Consider the following 26,368-nt stretch of genomic DNA (forward strand, 5'->3'; position numbering starts at 1 on the left):
ACAAAATATAGCAAACTGAATTCAGCAGTACAATAAAAGGATCATTCACCACAATCAAGTGAGATTTACTCTGGGGATGCAAGGATGGTTCAATATTCACAAATCAATCAAGGTGATAGAACACATCAGCAAAACAAAGGAATAAAATCATATGCTCATGTCCATAAATGCAGAAGCACTTGACATAAATTCAACATTCATAATAAAAAATCTCAGTAAAATGGAATTAGAGGGAACATACCTCAACAGACTAAAAGCCATATACGATGGGTTGTCTGGGTGGCTCGGTCAGTTAAGCATCCAACTCTTGATCTCAGGCTCATGAATTCAAGCCCCACACTAGGTTCCATGATGGGTGTGGAATCTCCTTAAAAAAAAAGAAAAAAGGCTGTATATGAAAAACCCACAGCTAACATCAAACCCAATGATGTTTTCAGTTTTGAAAGCTTTCAAGAACATGACAAGATGTCTACTCTCATCACTTCTAGACTCCTATTCACAGCACTTCAACAAGAAAAAGAAATAGGCATCTCTACTGGTAAGGAAGAAACTGAACTGTCAGTATTTCAGATAACATGACATTATACATGGAAAATCCTAAAGACTCTACCAAGAAAACTACTAAAAGTAATAAATGAATTCAAGTAAAGTTGCAGGACATAAAATTAATACCCACAAATCAGTAGTTTTCTATATACCAACAGCAAAGTCACAGAAAGAGAAATTTGTGTCTTGAAGTCCAGAATTTTGATGTCTTCAGCTTTGCTTTTCTTATTCAACATTACTTTGGCTATTCTTTTCTGGTTCTATCCAAATTTTAGGATTGTTTGATCCAGCTCTGTGAAAAATGCTGGTGTTATTTTGATAGACATTGCATTGAATATGTAGATTGTTTTGGGTAGCATAGATATTTTAAAATATTTTTCATCTAATCCATGAGCATGGAATGTTTTTCCATTTCTTTGTGTCTTCCTCAATTTCTTTCATAAGTATCCTATAGTTCTCATAGTACAGATCCTTTACCTGTTTGGTAGGTTCATTCCTAGCTATCTTACAGTTTATGATGCAATTATAAATGGGATTGATTCCATGATTTCTCTTTCTGCTGCTTCATTTTTACTGTATAGAAATGCAATTGACTTCTGTGCATTGATTTTATATCCTGTGATGTTGCTGAATTCCTGTATCAGTTCTAGCAATTTTTTTGGAGTCTTTCAGGTTTTCTACATAGAGCATCATGTCATCTGTGAAGAGTGAAAGTTTGACTTCTTCTTTACCAAATTGTATGACTTTATTCCTTTTTGTTGTCTGACTGCTGATGTTATAATTTCCAGTACTACGTTGAACAATAGTGGTGAGAGTGGACATCTTGTCATCATCTTGACCTGAGGGGAAAAGCTTTCAGCTAATGGTGATATTCGCTGTGGGTTTTTTGCACATGGTTTTCATAATATTGAGTTATGTTTCCTCTATCCCTACATCGCAGAGAGTTTTTATCAAGAAAAGATGCTGTATCTTCTCAAATTTTTTTCTGCATCTATTGAGAGGTCATAGGGCTCTTTTCCTTTCTTTTATTAATGTGGTGTGTCATATTGATTGATTTGCAGATGCTGAACCACCCTAGAGCTCAGGAATAAATCCCACTTGATCATGGTGAATAATCCCTTTAATGTACTGTTGGGTCTTATTAGCTAGTATCTTGGTGAAAGTTTTCACCTCCATGTTCATCAGGGATATTGGTCTATTATTCTCTTTTTTAGTGGGGTCTTTGTCTGGTATGGAAATCAAGGTATGCTGGCCTCATAGAATGAGTTTGGAAGTTTTCCTTCCATTACTATTTTGTGGAACAGTTTCAGAAGAATAGGTACTAATTCTTATAAATGTTTGGTAGAATTCTCCAGCCATCAGGCACCACACTTTCGTTTGCTGGGAGATTTTTGATTACTGATTCAATTTCTTTGCTGGTGATGGTTTTGTTCTGGTTTTCTATTTCTTCCTGTTTCAGTTTTGGTAGTTTATATGTTTCTAGGAATGTATCCATTTCTCCCAAAATTTATAAAGAACTTATCAAACTCAACATCCAAAAAAAATACAAAATCCAGCCAAGAAATGGGCAGAAAACATGAATAGACAATTTTCCAAAGAACACATACAAGTAGCTAACAGACACACAACAAAATGCTCAACATCACTCAGCATCAGGGAAACACAAATCAAAATCACAATGAGATGCCACCTCACAAGAGTCATAATGACTAAAATTAATAACTCGGGAAACAACAGATGTTGGCAAGGATGTGGAGAAAGAAGAACCCTTTTACACTGTTGGTGGGCATGTAAACTGGAGCAGCCACTCTGGAAAACAGTATGGAGGTTCCTCAAAAAGTTAAAAATACAACTACTTTATGACCTAGCAATTGTATTGCTAGGTATATATCCAAAGGATATAAACATTGTGATCTAAAGGGGTACATGCACCCCAAAGTTTATATCAGCAATGTCCACAATAGTCAAACTATGGAACGAGTCCAGATGTCCATCGACAGATGAAAGGATAAAGAAGATGTGTGTGTGTATTACTCAGCCATCAAAAAGAATGAAATTTTGCCATTTCCAATGATTTGGGTGGAACTAGAGGGTATTATGCTAAGCAAAATAAGTCATCTAGAGAAAGACAAATACTATATAATTTCACTCATACATGGAGTTTATGAAACAAAACAGATGAATATAAGGGAAGGGAAGGGAAGGAAAAATAAAATGAAAACAGAGAGGGAAGCAAACCATAAGAAACTCTTTTTTAAAATTATTTCTTTTCAGTGTAACAGAATTCATTGTTTATACACCACACCCAGTACTCCATACAATACATGCCCTCTATAATACCCACCACCTGGCTCCCCCAACCTCCCACCCCTTGCCCCTTCAAAACCCTAGATTGTTTTTCATAGTCCATAGTCTCTCATGGTTCATCTCCCCTTCGAATTTACCTCAACTCCCTTCTCCTCTCCATCTCCCCATGTCCTCCATGTTATTTGTTATGCTCCACAAGTAAGTGAAACCATATGATAATTGACTCTCTCTGCTTGACTTATTTCACTCAGCATAATCTCTTCCAATCCCGTCCATGTTGATACAAAAGTTGGGTATTCATCCTTTCTGATGGAGGCATAATACTCCATAGTGTATATGGGCCACATCTTCCTTATCCATTCGTCTGTTTAAGGGCATCTTGGTCCTTTCCACAGTTTGGCTACTGTGGCCATTGCTGCTATAAACATTGGGGTACAGGTGGCCCTTCTTTTCACTACATCTGTATCTTTGGGGTAAATACCCAGGAGTGCAATTGCAGGGTCATAGGGAAGCTCTATTTTTAATTTCTTAAGGAATCTCCACACTGTTTTCCAAAGTGGCTGCACCAACTTGCATTCCCACCAACAGTGTAAGAGGGTTCCCTTTTCTCCACATCCTCTCCAACACATGTTGTTTCCTGTCTTGCTAATTTTGGTCATTCTTTTTTTTTTCCCCCCCAATTTATTTATTTTCAGAAAAACAGTATTCATTATTTTTTCACCACACCCAGTGCTCCATGCAAGCTGTGCCCTCTATAATACCCACCACCTGGTACCCCAACCTCCCACCCCCCCGCCATTTCAAACCCCTCAGACTGTTTTTCAGAGTCCATAGTGTCTCATGGTTCACCTCCCCTTCCAATTTACCCAAATTCCCTACTCCTCTCTAACGCCCCTTGTCATCCATGCTATTGGTTATGCTCCACAAATGAGTGAAACCATATGATAATTGACTCTCTCTGCTTGACTGATTTCACTCAGCATAATCTCTTCCAGTCCCGTCCATGTTGCTACAAAAGTTGGATATTCGTCCTTTCTGATGGAGGCATAATACTCCATAGTGTATATGGACCACATCTTCCTTATCCATTCATCCGTTGAAGGGCATCTTGGTTCTTTCCATAGTTTGGCGACTGTGGCCATTGCTGCTATAAACATTGGGGTACAGATGGCCTTTCTTTTCACGACATCTGTATCTTTGGGGTAAATACCCAGGAGTGCAATTGCAGGGTCGTAGGGAAGCTCTATTTTTAATTTCTTGAGGAATCTCCACACTGTTTTCCAAAGTGGCTGCACCAACCTGCATTCCCACCAACAGTGTAAGAGGGTTCCCCTTTCTCCACATCCTCTCCAACACATGTTGTTTCCTGTTTTGTTAATTTTGGCCATTCTAACTGGTGTAAGGTGATATCTCAATGTGGTTTTAATTTGAATCTCCCTGAGGGCTAATGATGATGAGCATTTTTTCATGTGTCTGATAGCCATTTGTATTTCTTGATTGGAGAAGTGTCTGTTCATATCTTCTGCCCATTTTTTGATGTGTCATTCTAACTGGTGTAAAGTGGTATCTCAATGTGGATTTAATTTGAATCTCCCTGATGGCTAGTGATGATGAACATTTTTCAAGTGTCTGATAGCCATTTGTATGTCTTCTTTGGAGAAGTGTCAGTTCATGTCTTCTGCCCATTTTTTGACATGATTATCTTTTTGTGCGTGTTGAGTTTAAGAAGTTCTTTGTAGATCCTGGATATCAACCTTTTGTCTGTACTGTCATTTGTGAATATCTTCTCCCATTCTGTGGGTTGCCTCTTGTTCTGTTGACTGTTTCCTTTGCTGTACACAAGCTTTTGACCTTGATGGAAGTCCCAAAGGTTCCTTTTCACTTTTGTTACCTTTGCCTTTCGAGACATATCTTGAAAGAAGTTGCTGGGGTTGATATTTAAGAGGTTACTACCTATGTTCTCCTCTAGGATTCTGATGGATTCCTGTCTCATGTTGAGGTCTTTTATCCATTTCGAGTTTATCTTTGTGTATGGTGCAAGAGAATGGTCGAGTTTTATTCTTCTACATATAGCTGTCCAGTTTTCCCAGCACCATTTATTGAAGAGACTGTCTTTTTTACACTGGATGTTTTTTCCCTGCTTTGTCGAAAATTATTTGACCATAGAGTTGAGGATCCATATCTGGGCTCTCTACTCTGTTCCACTGGTCTATGTGTCTGTTTTTATGCCAGTACCATGCTGTCTTGGTGATCACAACTTTGTAGTAAAGCTTGGAATTAGGCAACGTGATGCTCCCAGTTTTGTTTTTCTTTTTTAACATTTCCTTAGCAATTCAGGGTGTCTTCTGGTTCCATACAAATTTTAGGATTGTTTGTTCCAGCTCTTTGAAAAATACCGGTGGAATTTTGATCGGGATAGCACTGAAAGTATAGATTGCTCTAAGCAGTATAGACATTTTAACAATGTTTATTCTTCCAATCCAAGAGCATGGAATGGTCTTCCATCTTTTTGTGTCTTCTTCAATTTCTTTCATGAGTGTTCTGTAGTTCCTTGAGTACAGATCCTCTTTGGTTAGGTTTATTCCAAGGTTCTTGGAATTCTTATTCTTATGGTTCTTGGTGCTATAGTAAATGGAATCAATTCTCTAATTACCCTTTCTATATTTTCATTGTTATTGTATAAGAAAGCAACTGATTTCTATGCATTGAGTTTTGTATCCTGTCACATTACTGAATTGCTGTATGAGTTCTAGGAGTTTGGGGGTGGAGTCTTTTGGGTTTTCCATAAAAAGCATCATGTCATCTGCAAAGAGAGAGAGTTTGACTTCTTCATTGCCAATTTGGATACCATTTATTTCTCTTTGTTGTCTGATTGCTGTTGCTAGGACTTTTAATACTATGTTGAACAAGAGTGGTGAGAGTGGGCATCCTTGTTGTGTTCCTGATCTCAGTGGGAAGGCTGTGAGCTTTTTCCCATTGAGGATGATATTTGCTGTGGGTTTTTCATAGATAAATTTTATGAATTTCATGAATGTTCCCTCTATCCCTATACTTTAAAGCATTTTAATCAGGAACGGATGCTGGATTTTGTCAAATGCTTTTTCTGCATCAATTGAGAGGACCATGTGGTTCTTCTCTCTTCTCTTATTGATTTGTTCTATATTGGTTTGCAAATGTTGAACCATCCTTGCAACCCAGGGATGAATCCCAACTGGTCATGATGAATAATCTTTTTCATGTGCTGTTGGATCCTATTTGCTAGAATCTTAGCATCTGTATTCATCAGTGATATTGGTCTGAAATTCTCCTTTTTGGTGGAGTATTTGCCGGGTTTGGGGATCAGGGTAATGTTGGCTTCATAAAGAGTCTGGGACTTTTCTTTCTGCTTCAATTTTTTTGAAACAGCTTCAGGAGAAAAGGTGTTACTTCTTCATTGAAAGTCTGGTAGAATTCCCCAGGGAATCCATCAGGTCTTGGGCTCTTATTTTTTGGGAGGTTTTTGATCACTGCTTCAATCTTGTTACTAGATATCAGTCTATTCAAATTGTCAATTTCTTCCTGGTTCAATTTTGGGAGTTTATAGTTTTCCAGGAGTGCACCCACTTCATCTATGTTGCTTAACTTATTGGCATATAACTGTTGATAATAACTTCTGATGACTGTTTCTATTTCCTTGGTGTTAGTTGTGCTCTCTCCCTTTTCATTCATAATTTTATTAATTTGAGCTTTGTCTCTTTTCTTTTGGATTAGTGTGGCCAATGGTTTATCGATCTTATTGATTCTTTCAAAAAACCAGCTTCTAGTTTTATTGATACGTTCTACTGTATCTCTAGTTTCTATCTCGTTGATCTCTGCTCTAATCTTGATTATTTCCCTTCTTATGTGTGGAGTTGGTTTAATTTGTTGTTGATTCTCCAGTTCTTTAAGGTGCAGAGATGACTGATGTATTCTGGATTTTTCAATTTTTTTGAGGGAGGCTTGGATGGCTATATATTTCCCCTTTAGGATGGCCTTTGCTGTATCCCATAGGTTTTGGACTGAACTGTCTTCATTCTCATGGGTTTCCATGAATTGTTTAAGTTCTCCTCTGATCTCCTGGTTGATCCAAGCATTCTTAAGCAAGGTGGTCTTTAGTTTCCAGGTTTTTGAGTTCCTTCCAAACTTTTCCTTGTGATTGAGCTCCAGTTTCAAAGCATTGTGATCTGAGAATATGCAGGGAATTATCTGTCTTTTGGTATCGGTTGAGCCCTGATTTGTGACCCAGTATGTCATCTATTCTGGAGTAGGTTCCATGTGCACTTGAGAAGAATGAGTATTCTGTTGTTTTATGGTGGAATGTTTTGTATATATCTTGAGGTCCATCTGGTTCAATGTGTCATTCAATGCTCTTGTTTCTTTTTGATTTTCTGCTTGGATGATCTGTCTATTACTGAGAGAGGCGTGTTAAGGTCTCCTACTATTAATGTATTCATATCGATATGACTCTTTGTCTTGATTAATAGTTTTCTTATGTAATTTGATGCTCCCATTTTGGGGGCACAGATATTTACAATTGTTAGATCATCTTGGTGGATAGTCCCTTTAAGAATGATGTAGTGTCCTTCTGTATCTCTGACTACAGTCTTTAGTTTAAAATCTCATTTATCTGATATGAGAATTGCTACCCCAGCCTTCTTTTCAGGCCCACTGGCATGAAAGATGCTTCTCCATCCCTTCACTTTCAGTCTGGGTTATCTTTAGTTGTCTCTTGTAGACAACATATGGATGGCTCCTGTCATTTTATCCAATCTGCAACCCTGTGTCGTTTTATGGGCGCATTTAGGCCATTCACATTGAGAGTGATTATTGAGAAATACATTTTTATGGACATTGTGTTACCTTTGAAGTCTTTCTTTCTGTAGATTGTCTCCATATTTCTGTTCTCTGATATTCTTAGGATTTTTCCTCTTTTATAGAACCCCCCCTTAATATTTCCTGCAGTGTCAGCTTGGTGGCCGCATACCCTTTTAAGCCCTGCCAGTCTTGGAAACTCTTTATCTCTCCATACATGTCAGGATTGCTGGATAAAATAGTCTTGGCTGCATGTTCTTCTCATTTAGTGCCCTGAATATATCTTGCCAGCCCTTTCTGGCTTGCCAGGTTTCTGTGGACAGGTCTGACGTTATTCTGATGGGCTTTCCTCTGTATATAAGGAGCCTTTTTGTCCTAGGGGCTTTCAAGAGATTGTATCTACAATTATGATTTCTCAATTTTACTATTAGGTGCCTTGATTTTTTTTAGAATCTATAATCTTCTGCCTCTAGTACATGAACGCTGGTTCCATTCGCGAGATTGGGAAAATTTTCATGGAGAATTTGTTCCAGTATATCTTCTAGACTTCTTTCTTTCTCCTCCCCTTCAGGAATTCCAATAATTCTGACGTTGGAACGTTTCATGGCATCATTTATTTCCCTTATTCTGTTTTTGTGGTTTCTAAGCTGTTTGTTCCAGGCTTCCTCCTGGTCCTTTCTCTCTATCTGTTTGTCCTCCAGATCACTAATTCTATCTTCTGTCTCGATTACCCTAGCCTTTAGAGAATTTAGATTAGATTGGAATTCATTGAGAGCATTGTGAATCTCATCCCTGGTGGCTTTCAGTTCTGCCCTAACATTGTGAACATCATCTCTGGTCGCTTTCAGTTCTGCCCTAATCAATTCCATTTGGTCATCCATGGCTTTCTCCAACCTAGCTATTGCCTGGATAATTGTTAGCCTGAATTCCCTTTCCGATATATTGTCTATGTCAATAGCCATTAGCTCTGATGCAGATGGCCAAGCCTCTGAATTTTTCTTCTGCTGGTCATTTTTGTGACCTCCTGGTCATTTTTGTGAGAGATGGCTGAATGGATTTAGCTGGATGTATCGACTGTGGTGCAGTCGAGGTGCACCCTGGAATGCTTCTGGGCAATCAAGAGTCCCCACCCAAATGAAAGAAAAAAGGAGAGAAAAAAGGGAAAAAAAAAAAAAGAGAGAGAGGGGGAGAGAGACAGGAAAAAAAAGAAAGATAAAATAAAAGAGGATGCCCAGCCCAAATGGGCCCCAAGATAATATTTATGAGGTAAACAAACAAAAACAGACAAATAAACTGACAAAAGTAGATGACAAGAGAAAAAAAAAAAAATATATATATATATATATAAACAAGACAAAAAAAAGGAACCTCGTCAAAAAGAACCTCAAGTATAAGATTTATATACTACCAGGACAAACACAAATACACAGAAAGACTGGCAGAAGAAAAAGATGGGAGTGTGGTTACAAATTCTCAGTATGGGGGAGGAAGATTATTTTGATTCTTCTTGGATGTATCTTGATACCTTTGTTAAGGGACTCAACTTTCCTAAGATTAAGGGGGATTAAAAATTGGTTTACCTATAGGGGTAGCATTGATTGGGGAAAGGGGGACTGCCTTGAAGTTTAACTCTATATGAATATTAAAAAATAAAAATAAAAAAAGAATAAACTAAACTAAAATGAAATTTTTAAAAATTTAAAAATAGCAAAGCAAAAGAAAAACATGGGTATATGTATCAGAAAGTTCAGGTTAAAAGTTTATTATGGAGTTTGATGTACTGGACATCTCGCTGAGATGGTAAACAGGTTAAAAAATTATCTATGAAAAATGAACCAGAATGGTGGGAATGAATTAAAAATAAAAGTTGTATCTATGAAGTAGTGGTGGTTCTTGTCCTTTTTTTTTTTCTTTTTTCTGGTTGGCTTTCTGGGGGAGGGGACTGCCCGGTGAGTTTTCAGGCAGTGTTTCCTGAATTAAGTCCTCCCGCCCTCCTCAAGGGGGTGGGCTCTGAGGAAACCGGTTTTTCAGGCTTTTGTTCTCTGGAGGATTTGTTTGTTTGTTTGTTTGTTTGTTTTCTCTCACCTTTACAGCTTTTGATGGTTTTTAGAGGTTTAGAGGAAAGAAAACTGCACCCAGACCTCCCTCTCTGAGAGAAGCCTCAGTCTGTTCCCCTCTGGGTGCTCCAGAGCACATAAATTCCCCCTTGGCCGCTGGCAGAGCCTGTTCTCAGTCGCGGTCCCTGGGGACGCAGGAACTCCTGTTTGTACCCCAAACCATGACCGTGGTGGCTGTCTGGGCAGCTCCAGACCGCCAGAGAGGTTCCAAGCAGCGATTGCACACTGAGATTTTCCTGCCGGCCTGGGCTGGGAGTGCTCAGCCTTTCCAGGACTGAGAGTGCTGGGCTGGCGCCTATATGCACCTCTCTCAGGGGAGGGTGTGGGACGCGACTCAGACTCGGGTAGCATGGTGCAGCGAGCGTGGGGACTGCAAAAACGCTGTGTTTCTAGGGAATTTGGGTAATATGGAAGGGGAGGTGAACCATGAGAGACTATGGACTCTGAAAAACAGTCTGAGGGGTTTGAAGTGGCGGGAGGGTGGGAGGTTGGGGTACCAGGTGGTGGGTATTATAGAGGGCACGGCTTGCAAGGAGCACTGGGTGTGGTGAAAAAATAATGAATACTGTTTTTCTGAAAATAAATAAATTGGAAAAAAAACACGCTGTGTTTCTGCCGGCTGGTGAGGCTCCCAGACCCTCATGGGAGCCACACCCCACGCACTCTCAGGTGCGCTCACAGCTCAGGGACCAAGATCTGGTTTCTCCGCCGCACTCTCTGGCTCAGCGCCAGGGGTGGCTATCCTGGGTCCGGAGACTTAAGCCCCTGTCCCTAACCGCCCCGATTCCCATAATTTCCCCCCCGCGCGCGATCCTTTGCTCTTTTTGAGTGCTTTCAACCAGACTCCGAGTTAATGCTGGTCCCCAGACGCAGGGCACTCTCGCTTGTACTGGGGTATTACTTTCCAACCCGTCGCCTCTGTTGGCTCCCTCCCCCTTTTGTTTATCTTCCGGTATCAGTCAGATGTTCCCACTCTGCTTTACCTGCCCACTGGTGTCTTCTGTCCCTGTAGAGATCCAGACGTGTATAATTCTGATCTGAGGCTGATTTCATGGGTGATCAGAGTTCTTTGGTAGGTAATCAGCTCACTTTAGGGTACAGGTTGAAACGGGGCCTCGTCCCAGTTCTCCGCCATCTTGTCTCCCCCACCATAAGAGACTCTTACCCGTAAAAAAAAAAATGAGGATTGCTGGAGGATTGGAAGATGGGTAATTGGGTAATGTGCAATTAAGGAGGACACTTGATGTAATGAGTACTGGGTCTTATGTGCAACTGATGAATCACTGAATTCTACCCCTGTAACTAATAATACAGTACATGTTATATAAATTGAATTTAAATTAAAAAGTTTTAAAAAAGAGATACATTTTAAGAATATCATTTATAATCATACCTAAAAAACTCCCTAGTAATAAACTTTACCAAGGAGATGAAAGACCTATATTCTGAAAACTATAAAACATCGATGAAAGAAATTAAAGACAATACAAACAAATGCAAAGGTATTGCTTGCTCATGGTTTGGAAGAATCAATATTATTAAGTATCCATGCTGCCCAAAGCAATCAACAGATTGAATGAAATCGCTATCAAAATACCAAGAGTGTTTTTCACACAATAGAACAAATATTCCTAATTTTTTTTACAGAAACATAAAAGACCTCAAATATCCAAAGCATCATTAAAAGATGCTCAACATCACTAATCATCATGGAAATGCAAACCAAAGCTGTAGTAATCAAAATAGTGTGGTACCAGCACAAACATAGACACTTAGATTGATGGAAAAGAATGGACAGCCCCAAACTAAACTATGATTATATGGTCAATTAATCTAAGACAAAGAAAGCAAGAAGATACCATGGGGGAAAGACAGTCTGTTCAATAAATGGTGCTGGGAGAACTGGACAGTTCCATGCAAAAGAATGAAACTGGAGCACTTTCTTACACAATACCCATAAATAAACTCGAAATGGTTTAAAGGCCTAAATGTAAGACCTGATACTATAAAAATCCTAGAAGAGAACATAGGCAGTAATTTCTTTGATATCAACTGTTGCAACATTTTTCTAGATATATCCCCTAAAGCAGGGAGGGAAAAGGCAAGAATAAACTATTGGGATTACCCCAAAATAAAAGGAGATTGAATAGCTAAGGAAACCATCAACAAAATTTTGTAAAAAATCATCTTACTAAATGGAAGAAGATATTTGTAAATGATACATCTGATAGGTTAATATCCAAAATATACAAAGAACCTAGACAATTCAGCATCAAAAAACAAATAATCCAATTAAAACATGGGCAGAGGATCTGAATGTACATTTTTCCAAAGGAGACATAGGCCAACAAACACATTAAAAGATGCTCAACATCACTAATCATCAGGGAAATGCACGTCAAAGCCACTATGAGATATCACTTCACACCTGTCAGAATGGCTAAAATTAAAAATAAAAGAAATAAGTTTCAGCAAGGATGTGAAGAAACAGGTACCCTTGTGCACTGTTGGTGGAAATGCAAACTGGTACAGCCCCTAGAGAAAACAGTATGGAGGTTCCTTAAAAAAAATTAAAATAGAAATACCATTTGATCCAATAACTCTACTAATGGGTATTTACCCAAGAAAATGAAAATACTAATTCAAAAAGATATATTCACCCCTATGTTTACTGCAGCATTATTTTTTTTTAATATTTTATTTATATTTTTGAGAGAGCAAGTGAGAGAGAGAAAGCACGAGCAGGGGGAGGGAGGGAGAAGCAGACTCCCCACTTAGCAGGGAGCCCAAGGTGGGGCTCTCTCCTAGGACCCTGGGATCATGACCTGAGCTAAAGGTAGCCATTTAACTGAATGAGCTACCCAGGTGCCCCAACTACAGCATTATTTACAATAATCAAAATGTAGATGGTATATATAAATGATATATATGTATCATATATATACACACACAGACCATATTATACATACATATACACCATATATATGGTATATAAATGGTATATGTGTGTGTGTGTCTGTGTTTGTGTGTGTATGTATACCATATATACACACATATACATAGGAATTCAGCCATAAACAAGGATGAGATCATGCCATTTACAAAAACATGGATGGACCTAAAGGGTATTATGCTAAGTGGAAATAAGTGACACTAAGAAAGACAAATAGCGGGCGCCTGGGTGGCTCAGTGGGTTAAGCCGCTGCCTTCGGCTCAGGTCATGATCCCAGGGTCCTGGGATCGAGTCCCACATTGGGCTCTCTGCTCGGCAGGGAGCCCTGCTTCTTCCTCTCTCTCTGCCTACTTGTGATCTCTGTCTGTCAAATAAATAAATAAAATCTTTAAAAAAAAAAAAGAAAAGAAAGACAAATACCAAATGATTTTACCCGTAAGTAGAATCTAAAGAACAAAAACAAATGAATAAACAAACAAAAAGCAGATTTAGACCTATAAATACAGAACAAACTGATGGCTGCCAGGTGGGAAGGGGGTGGGCAAAATGGGTGAAGGGGAGTGGGAAATACAAGCTTGCAGTTATGAAATGAGTAAGTCACGGGATATAAAGGTACAGCAGAGGGAATATAGTCAATGATATTATAATAGCATTGTATAGTGACAGATGGTAGCTACACTTGTGGTGAGCATAGCATAACACATTGAGATACTGAATCAGTACATTGTTCACCTGAAACTAATGTAACACTGTATGTCAACAATATGCAGATGAAAAAAATTTAAGTTAAAAAAATAAGTTCTACTAAATTCTATTTACATGGCTTTACAAACTTTGAATACCAGGTGTTCCCAAGCTGCAGGCTGGAAAAGAGCAATCAAAAAGAATAATCTCTGGAAAGCCTAGGTAGCTCAGTCAGTTAGGCCTCTGGCTCTTGATTTCGGCTCAGGTCGTGTTATCAGTGTTATGGGATCAAGCCCCATGTAGAGCACCAAGCTAGGCATGGAGCCTGCTTGAGATCCTCTCTCTCCTCCTCCCCCTCCCTCTACTCTCAATGAACAGCAAAAGAACAATCCTCAATGGTAATAAAATCAGCTGTTTTTCTCCCTAGGTCCCTAACTGGAATCCTATTTCCCCTAGCTTCTACTGTCCAGTAATTTTTGTCCCTAAAGACCATTTGGAAGAGTGGGAGTACCTCACAAACTCTCCATGACACAACAGGTGCCAGCCCAAACTATCTTAATGCCTCCATCCTTTTTAAAATTAAACTCTTTTATTTTGAGACAATTAGATCATATGCAGTTATAAGAAATCATATGGAGTGATCCCATGTACAATTTACCCAATTTCTCCAATGGCACTATCTTGCAAAACTACAATACAAAATTACGACCAGGATATTGACATTGATACAGTCAAGATATAGAACATTTCCATCACCACAACAATCCTTCATGTTACCCTTGTACAGACACACCTACTTTCCTAGCACCCCCAGTCCCTCCTAAACCATTCTCCATTTCTATAATTTTGTTATCCTATGAATGTTATATAAATGGAATCATAGGATATATAAACTTTGGAGATTGCACTTTTTTCTCTCAAAATTCTCTGGAGATTTATGCAGGTTGTTGTAGGTATCAACATTTTGTTCATATTTATTACTGAGTCGTGTTCCTGGTATGGATTTTTGTATCACAGTTTCTTTAACCATTCACTGATAGAAGGATATCAAGGTTGTTTTCAGCTGGGGACTATTACCAGAAAAGCTGCTATAAACATTCATATTAGGTTTTCATGTGAACATAAACTTCATTCCTCTGGGATAAATGTTGTATTGAGTGACAGTTACATGTTTGGTTATTAAGAAAGTGTCAGACTGTTTTTCACTGACTGGATTACTTACATTGCCACCAGCAATGTATCACTGATCCAGATTCTCCAACAGTGTCATCAACATTTGATGTTGTCACTAGTTGAATTTTAGTCATTCTAATAGCTTCACAGTGATATCTCATTATAGTATTAATTTACATTTCCCTAATGGCTAATGATGTTGAACATCTTTTCATGTGCTTATTTGCCATCTGTATATGATCTCTGGTGAAATGTCTCTTCAAGTCTTTCCCCTATTTTCTAACTGGCTGTTTGATTTTTTTTTTTTCCTGTTGAGTTTTAGGAATTCATTACATAGTCCAGACATTAGATATATCAAATATGTGGTTTGCAAATATTTTCTATCTCTCTGTAGCTTGTGTTCACAGGTGTTTCCTGGAGCAAAGGTTTTTAATTTTGATGAAACCTAGTTAATTTTTCCTTTTAAATCATGTTTCTGCTGTTAAATCTAAAAGTCCTAGATCCTGAAGACTTTTATATGTTTTCTTGTAAAAGTTTTATACTTTTACATTTAAATTCATGATCCATTTTTTTAAAAGATTTTATTCATTTTTTTGAGAGATAGAGAGAGAAAGAGAGCATGAGTGGGAGGAGGAGGGGTTGAGCAGGGAGCCTAACATGGGGCTCAATCCCAGGACCCTGAGATCATTACCTGAGCCAAAGTCAGACACTTACTTAACTGACAGGGCCACCCAGGGCCCCAAATTTCATTATCCATTTTAAACTAATTTTTGTATATGATGTGAAGCTTACTTAGGTCAAGGTTCATTTTCTTAAACCTATGGATGTCCAAATGTCCCAGCACCATTGTTAAAAAAAAGTTATCTTGGGGTGCCTGGGTGGCTCAGTGGGTTGAGCCTCTGCCTTAGGCTCAGGCCATGGTTTTGGGGTCCTGGGATCGAGCCCCGTGTCAGGCTCTCTGCTCAGCGGGGAGCCTGCTTCCCCCCATCTCTCTCTGCCTACTTGTGATCTCTGTCTGTCAAGTAAATAAATAAAATCTTAAAAAAATATATCTTCCCCCCGTTAAATTGCTTTTACACTTTTATAAAAAATCAGTTGGACATAGTTTTGCAGGTTTTTTTCTCTGGGTCCTCTGTTGTGTTTCAATGATTTATATGTCTAGCCCACTAAATCACACAGTTGATTGTAATAGCTATATAATGTCTTGAAATCAAGTAGAATGATTCCTTCCATTCTGTTCTAAAAATTGTTTTAAAAAATTGTTTCAGCTATTTAGTTCTTTTGCTTTTCCATAAAGATTTTTAGAATAATATAACCTATGTCTACAAAAACTATTGCCAGGATTGTGATAGGAATTGTTTAACCTGTATGCAATTTGGGAAAAATTGATTATTTTTACTATGTTGACTCTCCCAAATCATAAATATATATTTGTCTTTATACTTATTTTAGTCCTCTTTGATGTCTTTCCTCAATTTTGTGTAGTTTGTAGCATACAAATTCTACACATATATGGTTAACTTTACATCTAAGTATATTTTTTATAGATTATAAATGGTACTGTATTTTTATTTTGGAGTTCACCTGTACTTTGCTAGTACATAGAAATACAATTTCCTTTGTCTTTTTATTTTATATCATAAGACCTTGATAATCTCACTTACTAGTTCTAGAAGGTGTGTGTGTGTGTGTGTGTGTGTGTGTGTATAATCCTTAGGACTTTTTATTTTATTTTTTTTTAAGATTTTATTTATTTACTTGACAGACAGAGATCACAAGTAGGCAGAGAGGAGGCAGGCAGAGAGAGAGAGGAGGAAGCAGGCTCCCTGCTGAGCAGATAGCCCCATGTGGGGCTCGATCCCAGGACTCCGGGATCATGACCTGAGCCGAAAGCAGAGGCTTTAACCCACTGAGCCACCCAGGCGCCCCTCCTTAGGACTTTTTATATAGACAAATACCTTACCTGCAAAATGGGACAGTTTTATTTCTTCTTTTAAGATTTCCATGCTTTGTATTTCCTTTTCTTGCCTTCTAGAACTTCTGGTACTATGCTGAGTAAGATCCGTAAGACTAGACCAACTCCGGACATTCTCAACTTGCTCCTAATCTCAGAGGTGAAACATTTAATTTTCTACCATTAAGCCATAGAGTATTTGTAGATACTACTGATCAAGCTGAGGAAGTTCTACTCTTCTTATTTTTCTGAGAGTTTCATCATGAATGTGTGTTAAATTCTGTCAAATGCTTTTTCTGAATCAATGGTTATGACCATGTGATTTATTTCTTCTTGAGCCTGTTAATATGGGTGATTACATTGATTTTCAAATCTCAAACTAGCTTTGCATCTCAGGAATCCATCCAGGGATGGATTCATCCACTTTTTCACATTGTATCATTCTTTTAATATATTGCTGAATTCTATTTGCTAATATTTTAAGATTTTTGCATCTATATTCAGGAGGGACTTTGGTCTGTAATTTTCTTTTTTTGTACTGTCTTTGTCTGCTTTTGGTGTCAGGTTAATACTGGTTGCAAAAAATGAACTGGAAAGCATTGCCTCCTCTTCTATTTTCTGGAAGACATCTGGTATAATTGGTATTAATTCTTCTTTAAACATTTGTTAGATTCCTCTAAAAAAACCATCTTGCGCAGGAAACTTTTTTGGATGTTTTAAAATTACAAATTTGATTTTTAATAGTTATAGGAGAGTTCAAAACATTAATTTAGCTTGTTTGGGGGGGGAAGCAGTCCATTTCACCAAAGTAGTCAAATGTACCTGTATAGAGTTTTTCATATTGTTCCGTTATTATCTTGATATCTGCAGAATCTTTAGAAATCTCCCTTCTTTCACTTCTGATAATGGTAATTTGTGTTTTTTCCTCCTTTTTTCTTTTCAGTCTTCCTAGAAGTTTCTCAACTTTATTGATATTTTCAAAGAATTAGTTTTTGTTTTATTGATTTTTTTCTCTTGTTTCTCTGTGTTCAATTTCACTGATTTATGCTATTATCTTTAATATTTCCTCCCTCTGCTTGATTGGGTTTTATTTATTTCTAGATTCTGGAAGTGGGAGATTAGATAACTATTTGAGAATTTTCCTCTTTTTATAATATATGCACTCAGTTGCTATAAAGTTCTCTCAGCCCTACTTTATTTGCATCCTATATACTTTGACAGGTTATATATTCATTTTTTTCAAGATGTTGTTTATTACTTGACAGAGAGAAAGAGAGAAAGCACAAGCAGGGGGAGTAGCATGTAGTTGGAGAGGGAGAAACAGGCTTACTGCTGATCGGCAAACCCAACACAGGGCTGGATCCCAGGACCCTGGGATCATGACCTGAACCATGAACCTGAAGGATTATTAACCATCTGAGCCCCCCAGGAACCCTAATATATTCATTTTTACTCAGTTTAGTGCATTTTAAAAATTTCCCTCTCTTACCCATGGATTGGTTTAATTTCCAAGTGTACAGATATTTTCCTGCAATCTTTTTCTATTATTGATTTCTGTTCAATTTCACTGGTGAAACACACACTCTGCATGACTTCAGTTTTTCAAGTTTCATTTTATGGTTCAAGGTATGATCAATATTGGTGAACAATCCATGCACACTTGAAAACATGTATTCCATTGTTGTTGGATGGAGTGTTCTAAACATGTCTGTTAGATGCTATTTGTTGATATTATTTTTGAGTTCTTCCATATCCTTGCTGGTTTTCTGTAATTTTTAAAAGATTTTTATTCATTTATTTGAGAGAAAAAGAGCATGAGAAGGGAGAGGTCAGTGGGAGAAGCAGAGTCCCTGCTCAGCAGGGAGCCTGATATGGGACTTGATCCTGGGACTCTAGAATCATGATTTGAGCTAAATGTAGTTGCTTAACCAACTGAGCCACCCAGGCACCCCTGATTTTCTGTAATTTTAACAATTGTTGATAAAGGGGTGGTTATTATTTAATAAATCTATCTATAATTGTGGATATGTCTATTTCTCCTTTCTATCAGTTTTCGCTTCACATGTTTGCAGCTCTGTTGCTTTGTGCATACACATTTGGGACTGGTATATCTTCCTGATAGATGACCCTTTTGCCAACATGCCTATATCATTTTATTTGAAGTGAGTTTCCTGTTAACATCTTTTTTTTTTTTAAGTTAACATATAATGTATTATTTGTTTCAGGGATACAGATCTATGATTCATCAATCTTACACAATTCACAGCAATCACCCTGCCCAATGTCCATCACCAAGCCACCCCATACCTCCCATCCCCCTCCCGTCCAGCAACCCTCAGTTTGTTTCTTAAGATTAAGTATCTATTATGGTTTGTCTCCCTCTCTGATTTCATCTTGTTCCATTTTTCCCTCCCTTCCCCTATGATCCTCTGTCGTGTTTCTCAAATTCGTCATATCAGTGAGATCATATGATAATTGCCTTTCTCTGACTGACTTATTTTGCCTAGCATAATACCATCTAGTTCCATCCACATCACTGCAAATGGCAAGATTTTGGTTTCTGATGGCTGTGTAATATTCCATATATATACATACCACATCATCTTTATCTATTCATCTGTTGATGAATGCCCAGGCTCTTTCCATAGTTTGGCTACAGTGGACATTCCTGCATCAGATTCTGCTTCTAAAAAAAAATCACCGTGACACCTTGGTATTATAAATGGGCTAGGAAGCAGTCTATAAGAATGGTATTCAGCAGTTGGATCACCTGTAGCCAGTGAGGACCTCACTGCAGCTAGTAAGCAGAGTGCTTCCTATTATGCTGAAGCAAAAAAAAAAAAAAAAAAATCACCAAGGTTTTCCAACGTGGCTAACTGGGATAGGATTTAGAAGGGGATGCATTAACAAGTCAGGAAATGACAGATGCTGGCGAGGATGAGGAGAAAGGGGAACGCTCCTACACTGTTGGTGGGAATGCAAGCTGGTGCAACCACTCTGGAAAACAGCATGTAGGTTCCTCAAAATGTTGAAAATAGAACTGCCCTATGACCCAGCAATTGCACTACTGGGTATTTACCCTAAAGATACAAACGTAGTCATCCGAAGGGGCACATGCACCTGAATGTTTATAGCAGCAATGTCCACAATGGCCAAACTGTGGAAAGAACCTAGATGTCCATCAACAGATGAATGAGTAAAGAAGATGTGGTATATATACACAATGGAATACTATGCAGCCATCAAAAGAAATTAAATCTTGCCATTTGCGACAACGTGGATGGAACTAGACCATATCATGCTTAGCGAAATAAGTCAAGCGGAGAAAGACAATTATCATATGATCTCCCTGATATGAGGAAGTGGTGATGCAACATGGGGGGTTAAGGGGGTAGGAGAAGAATAAATGAAACAAGAGGGGATTGGGAGGGAGAGAAACCATAAGTGACTCTTAATCTCACAAAACAAACTGAGGGTTTCTGGGGGGAGGGGGGCTGGGAAAAGGGGGGTGGGGTTATGGACATTGGGGAGGGTATGTGCTTTGGTGAGTGCTGTGAAGTGTGTAAACCTGGCGATTCACAGACCTATACCCCGGGGGGATAAAAATATATTATATGTTTATAAAAAAATAAAAATTATTAATAAAATGAAATAAAGTACTATTAAAAAAAAAGAAGGGGATGCATTGACTTGTACAATCTCTGGCAGTTGAAAGGTATGGGAGAAGTAGTATTTATAAAGATTGTGGAATTGCATAGCTGTTGCTGAACAACATCAAAGCTTTAAAGTGGAAAAAAATGATACGCTAAAAATGATCACTCATCAATTTAAAGCGAAGTGTCAATACTAAAGACCATATTAGGCACGTAAAGAAGTCCTCATTAGCTTAGGAACTAATCTTATGCAGAATTTTAAAAAATATTGCATTCTCAAGTCTAGAAAATTTCCTATGCCAAAGTCAGGGCCGTGAGATGGAAGGAATGAGACCCTGAGACCTAGGTTAAGAATTCTGAGTGAATCCAGATCAGAACTTTGAATCCCTGGTATGTCTGAATTCTCTGAGCCTGCAAAAATGTCCCATTCATTGTTAGAAGATGATTTCTGCTCTGCTTGAATAATATGCAGATGTTTCAAAAATGCAGATGGCTTACAAGACAATGCTTACCCTTCTCAGGCTCTGCCCACCTGCCTACCAGACCAATAAGTAAAGTCAAATCTCAGCATAACTGGGGATTGTCAGGTCTGCTAAGGCAACAGAGAGGTGAAATACAATGAACACCTCAATAATATGCAGCAGCAAGAACCTGGATTGTTTGCAAGGAAGGTGGTCCTGAAGATGCTGAATCAAGGGGAGCAAAATAAAAAGCAGAATAAGACAGAGTTTGCTGATATAGAAACTCTCTTCCATGACGTTTGGTTTAACACTCTGGCAAAGATCTTGACATCCAGTTCTAATAAGTTGCTGGCATGGCTCTTAAAAGCTTGGAAAAAGCAGTGGCCTATGTTATATGAAGTGGAAAATTCAACAGCTAATTATGTTCCTTGGTATGGGCCTGAGGACATTCCATTTACCAAGATAATAAGAAGTGATTGGTGAGAGTGGCCAGCGGCAGTAGGGAGAAGCCCTATTAAAAGGGGCTGACAGAGAATCTGTAACAGAACAGGCTCTTTTATAGCAATGGTATGATCTTGGAGTAGTAGAGGCCAGGTGGAAGCACCTAATTGTCAGAAGCAAGGTAGGTGTAATTCTGTTGTGCAGTGAGGACAGAAAGGCAGCCAGAGGAGTCTGACCCATGGTGATCTATGGTTAACAGATGATGTGATGATTAACAGAACGTGTATATGGGAACAAGACAGATAGGGATCCAACAGGGGTGTTTTTTAATATATATACAATAATCAATGCTATATATCACTGAATGAGCCGAAGATTGAGGTCACTTGCCCCAGTGGGAAGATATAATCCTTTGTCCAATTTCCAGACCCGAGGCAATTGTCAGACTTAGTATCCATCAGTTAAAAGAGAGGCCAGGTCCCTTGACAAAGAACACTGTAGTATGATAGCATATGTATACTATAGTGATTTCCCTTCCCCAGTCCTTCCCCAAAAAGACTTTCCTCAGGTAATTATAAACTGAGGAAAAGGATGACATATGAGTTTTTGAGGCATGTTGGATACAAGGTCTGAATGAGCACAGAGTTGAATACCCAATGATCCAAAGCGTTGTCCTGACACTTCTGTTAAAATAAGGAAAGAGGTCAGGTAATAAGTGAAGTCTTGGCCCAGGTCCATCTCACAGAGTCCATTAGTTCCAAAAATAAAAATAAGTATACAGTGATCTAATGGTCATTTCCCTGGTACCTAAACGCATACCTGGAATGGACATACTCAGCAATTGGCAGAACTCTCACATTAGTTTCCCGAGCTATGAAAGAAGATGTATTATAATAGAAGAGCCCAAATGGAAACCTTGGAAATTGTCTTTCCTACCCTTGAAACACTGTAAAATAAAAACAACACTGCTTCAAGGGTGGGGGGGATGGCAACAATTATTAACATTCTCAAAGACAAATCATACAAGCCTGGTGGTATCCATCACAACCCTGTGTTTTAAAGTCCAGTCTGGCCTTTAAAACACAAGGCAGATAACACAAGGTGGATAATATCTCAAACTTAACTAGTAGTAACCTTCAATTGTAGTTACTGTGATGATTGTGGTATCTTTGTTAGCAGATTAACACAGCCCCTGATAAGAAGTATGAAGCTATTAATACGGCAAGTGTGTTGTTTTCAATAGGTAGCAAGCAGGAAGAGCACAAGCAGTTTGCCTTCCCCATTGGAAAGACAACAGTACATTAATAGTCTTGCACCAGAGCTAAGTTAACTCTCCTACACTCTGTTATTACATAGTAGAAAATATCTGGACTATCTGGACATCCCACAGATTATCCTGTTCTATGACATTAGTGGACATTAGTTAGCTAGACTTAATGACTAAGAAATGGGTGAGTACTATATGCACCTCGGTAAGACATACGCACATCAGAGTATAGGAAACAAATCCTATGAAAATTCAAGCCTATTCAATCAGTAAAGTTTTTAGTGATCCAGTGGTCTGGGGCTTGCTGAGACATCCATCCAAATTAAATATTGATATCTATTGCAGGTATGGGTTTAATCTCTCTGCCCAAAGTGCCTCAGCCACTACCATTATATAAGAGAGCTATTTTACAAATGAGATGTGGCAGCAGACCCATGACCGTGGGATTCCCTGTTTTTTGTTTTGTTTTGTTTTATTAATCACATAATGCACCACCCAAAATCTGCAGGCCTGATAGGTGGAACAGATTTTGATGGACATCATCATGTGAGGATGGGATTATCCTTCAGGATGGGCTTGACACCTTAAATCAATGACCGCCTAATGGTGGTATTTTTCAAACAGGGGAATCCAAGGTTGTGGAAGTAGGAGTAGCTTTTCTCAGGAGCAGTCCAAGTGCTTCCTGTCACTGCAACTACATGCTCTGCAGGCCTAGAGTTTCCAGTTTGCATAAAGGAAATGCTTCCAGAAAGGGGCAGAGTAATAAGAATCTCATTAAACTTTAAGCTACCACCTGGTCATTTCAGATTCCTTTTGCCAAGACGCTAGCAGACAAGAAATAGAGTCCCCAACACTGGCTGGGTAATTGGCTTGGATGAGGTAGAACTAACTGTTAGACAATGTAGGAGAGGAAGACTAGTTAGCTGATCCATGGAATGTCTCTTGATAACTTGCCTAACCAATTTTGATGGCAAAAGGACAAATGCAATATCCATAACCTAAGACAGACATGGCAATCAGAGGCTCAGATCCCTCAAAGACAGGAAGCTGGGTAGCCCCACCACACGAGCCACCTAGGCCAACAGAAGGGCTAGTTGAATGTTAAGGAGATACAGAATGTGTGCAAAGGGAGAAAAATGATGAATGTCAGGTTCAATGCAACGTCGGGATTTGGAATTTTTCCCGCTAAACTTCTTATAAATTTCTCCAGGAAAAAAAAGAGTAAACAGAATCCAGGTGAGGTGAGGTTATGCTTCTTAGAATGTTTCTGAGACAACTCCCTATTAAACCTCTTGCATACAAATCTCTATCTCTGTCTGTTTCCCAGGAATCTTAACCTAAGACAGTATCACACCCACTGAAAAAGTTGAGATCATAGGGCTATGATGTGTAATTTGGTACCACTACAAACTAACAAGTAACAAGTACTCTAAGGAAAAAAGAAAGTGTTCCAACTATATAACTCCATGTGGGAAGCCATGATGGCTTTGGGCTGGAAGTACTCAGCTAAAATCCAAACCAAGATTCATAAGTGTAAAACAATGGGTCCTAAGTTGTGGTAGTGGTGTTAAATGACATACATAAACTGAATCTCTGTAACCTATGTGGATGTATCTTGTGATATAATCACATACCTTGTGTATAATAAGATACATTACAGTATTTTGAATTCAAACTTACCTCTATTAAGTAATATTTCTGAACTGTAAAGCAAACATGAATCACTGGCACTTGAATACACATTACTTTTTCCCACACTGTTTATATCTCATAAGCATTATCATAATAAACATATAGTCAAGTGGCAACTGGACCAAAAATAAATTCATTGTTCAATGAAACTGAATTAAAGCATTTCCCTTAAGAGTAGCAAAACTAGAACCAATATAAATGTCCAACCAGGGACTTAATTAAATAAGTTATGGTATAGTATATCATCATTAGTGATGACATGAGTAGATTTATGTTTATTGACATAGAGAGGTATGATATATGGTATTACTAAGTGTCAAAGCAGTTGCAAATTACTATCATAGAGTGACATTTTTATGATAATTTATATTTAGGTACATATACATACAGGAAAAATTACAAATAGAAGTACATAAAAATGTTAATCATTAATAATTATAATTATCATTATTTTGCTTATTATCCCAGATGCTGTCAGTGTCCCATGCAGTACTCCACTGTATTATTTTTCCTGCTTTGTCAAAGATTATTTGACTTCTAATGGTTTCCTTTGTGCCTGAAATCTTTTTATCCCAGACCTGCAGAAATAGTTTGCTTGTAAGCAGGCTAAAAATGCTGAGGTGGTACCTCACCCTTGAGGTAGCATAATTCTGAGGCACTTATTTTGCAGCACTTTCCAGGGGTTTTCCATGAAATTTCTCTCTAGTTTCCTACAATGATAGCTGGCTTAAAACACACCCTTTCTTGGCTGGATTCTCTTTCTTGTATTACTTTCCCATTACCCTAAAATATTCTGCATTTCCCAAATAATCTGCTTGCACTCAAAATATCTTATCTTTCTGGGCTCACTCAAACTGCAATATTTGTCTGTAATTTTCAAATAGTTCTATTTAAAACTGATTATATATGTAAAAAGTTAATAAAAGGTTAAAAAGCATTTTAACATCAGATTTTTTTTTAAATGCTTCATTTATTTATTTAGAGACAGAGAGAACAAGTGGGGAGCATGGAAGAAGAGAATCCCAAACAGACTCCATGCTGAACATGAAGCCAACCCAGGGCTCGGGGCTCCATCTCATGACCCTAAGATCATGACCTTAAGGGTAGGACATTTAACCAACTGAGCCACTAAGGCAACCCCATATCAGATGTTTTATAAATCAGATGTCTAGTAACATAATCAGAAGAAAGGTAAGGGCGCCTGGGTGGCTCAGTGGGTTAAGTCGCTGCCTTCGGCTCAGGTCATGATCTCAGGGTCCTGGGATCGAGTCCCACATTGGGCTCTCTGCTCAGCAGGGAGCCTGCTTCCCTCTCTCTCTCTGCCTGCCTCTCCATCTACTTGTGATTTCTCTCTGTCAAATAAATAAATAAAATCTTTAAAAAAAAAAAAAGAAGAAGAAAGGTAAGAATTCATTCTGTGTTCTTTAATAATAAAGATATTTGTCTTTAAGTTTTTGTTTTAATGCTGTGATTGGGGAGCATGGAAACTATTTTGAAATACCAAAAAGGCTAATAAGTAAAAGAAAAAATTCATGTATTCATCGCAACACCAAAGAAGCCATAGAAAAAGAGGCAAGTGGGTGGAAGTCATGAGGAGAAGGATTTCTTTCAAATAAGAACTTTCTGGCAGTTAAAGTTACCCACAACTGGTATAAATGTTCTCTGGGAAAAGAGCATTTTATCAGTGACAAATGACATTGCATAAACATAAGCTGGATGACCCCTTGTCAGGGACATTTGGCTTCAAGGATCTTTAACACCCCCTTTAACGTGGACAGTCTCTAATTTTTAATCTAATTCATCAAATTATGTGGCTGTCAGGGAACCATTCATAGTTTCTCAGTAATGACACCAGGTGTGTTGGATTATCTGGGACTCTATGCTCATTCCTAGACCTTCAGTCATGAGTGAAGGGATCACGATGGTACCTCATACCAATGGGCAGTTCACATTCACATAACACAGAGGTGGGAAAAGTTTAGGATTCTAGATCAATCACTAAATTTGGGTCCAAAAAATGTTAGTTTAAAAACTGCCATTATTAACACTGGCTGTAGTCAGACCATGAAATTGTCTTGTTTTACATATTTTTCCAACATTTGAAATATCTTACATGTAAGCCAGAGATCATCAATAAGTGGTCAGTTTGGGTAGATAGAAAAATACACTATGCATCCTTGAAACAAAAGGAAATACAGTTCTTCTGTATGAAGAATGCAGACATGGGAAGAAAGCCAATGTGTAATACCATTGGATCCTCCAATTTTACTAGTGAGTAACTTTCTAATAT

General features: G+C 38.3%; 1 long non-coding RNA gene across 1 annotated transcript in view; it reads right to left on the bottom strand.

The window, feature by feature from the left end:
- Positions 1-300: 300 nt before the first annotated feature.
- Positions 301-26,368, bottom strand: part of LOC122893105 — a 105,029-nt gene continuing 78,961 nt past the window's right edge. Inside the window, exon 3 of the long non-coding RNA XR_006381577.1 lies at positions 301-367. This is a non-coding gene — a long non-coding RNA (uncharacterized LOC122893105). The remainder of the gene's footprint in view (positions 368-26,368) is intronic.

The sequence above is a fragment of the Neovison vison genome, chromosome 13 (genome assembly GCF_020171115.1).
Source record: "Neovison vison isolate M4711 chromosome 13, ASM_NN_V1, whole genome shotgun sequence".
Classification (NCBI taxonomy): Eukaryota; Metazoa; Chordata; class Mammalia; order Carnivora; family Mustelidae; genus Neogale; species Neogale vison.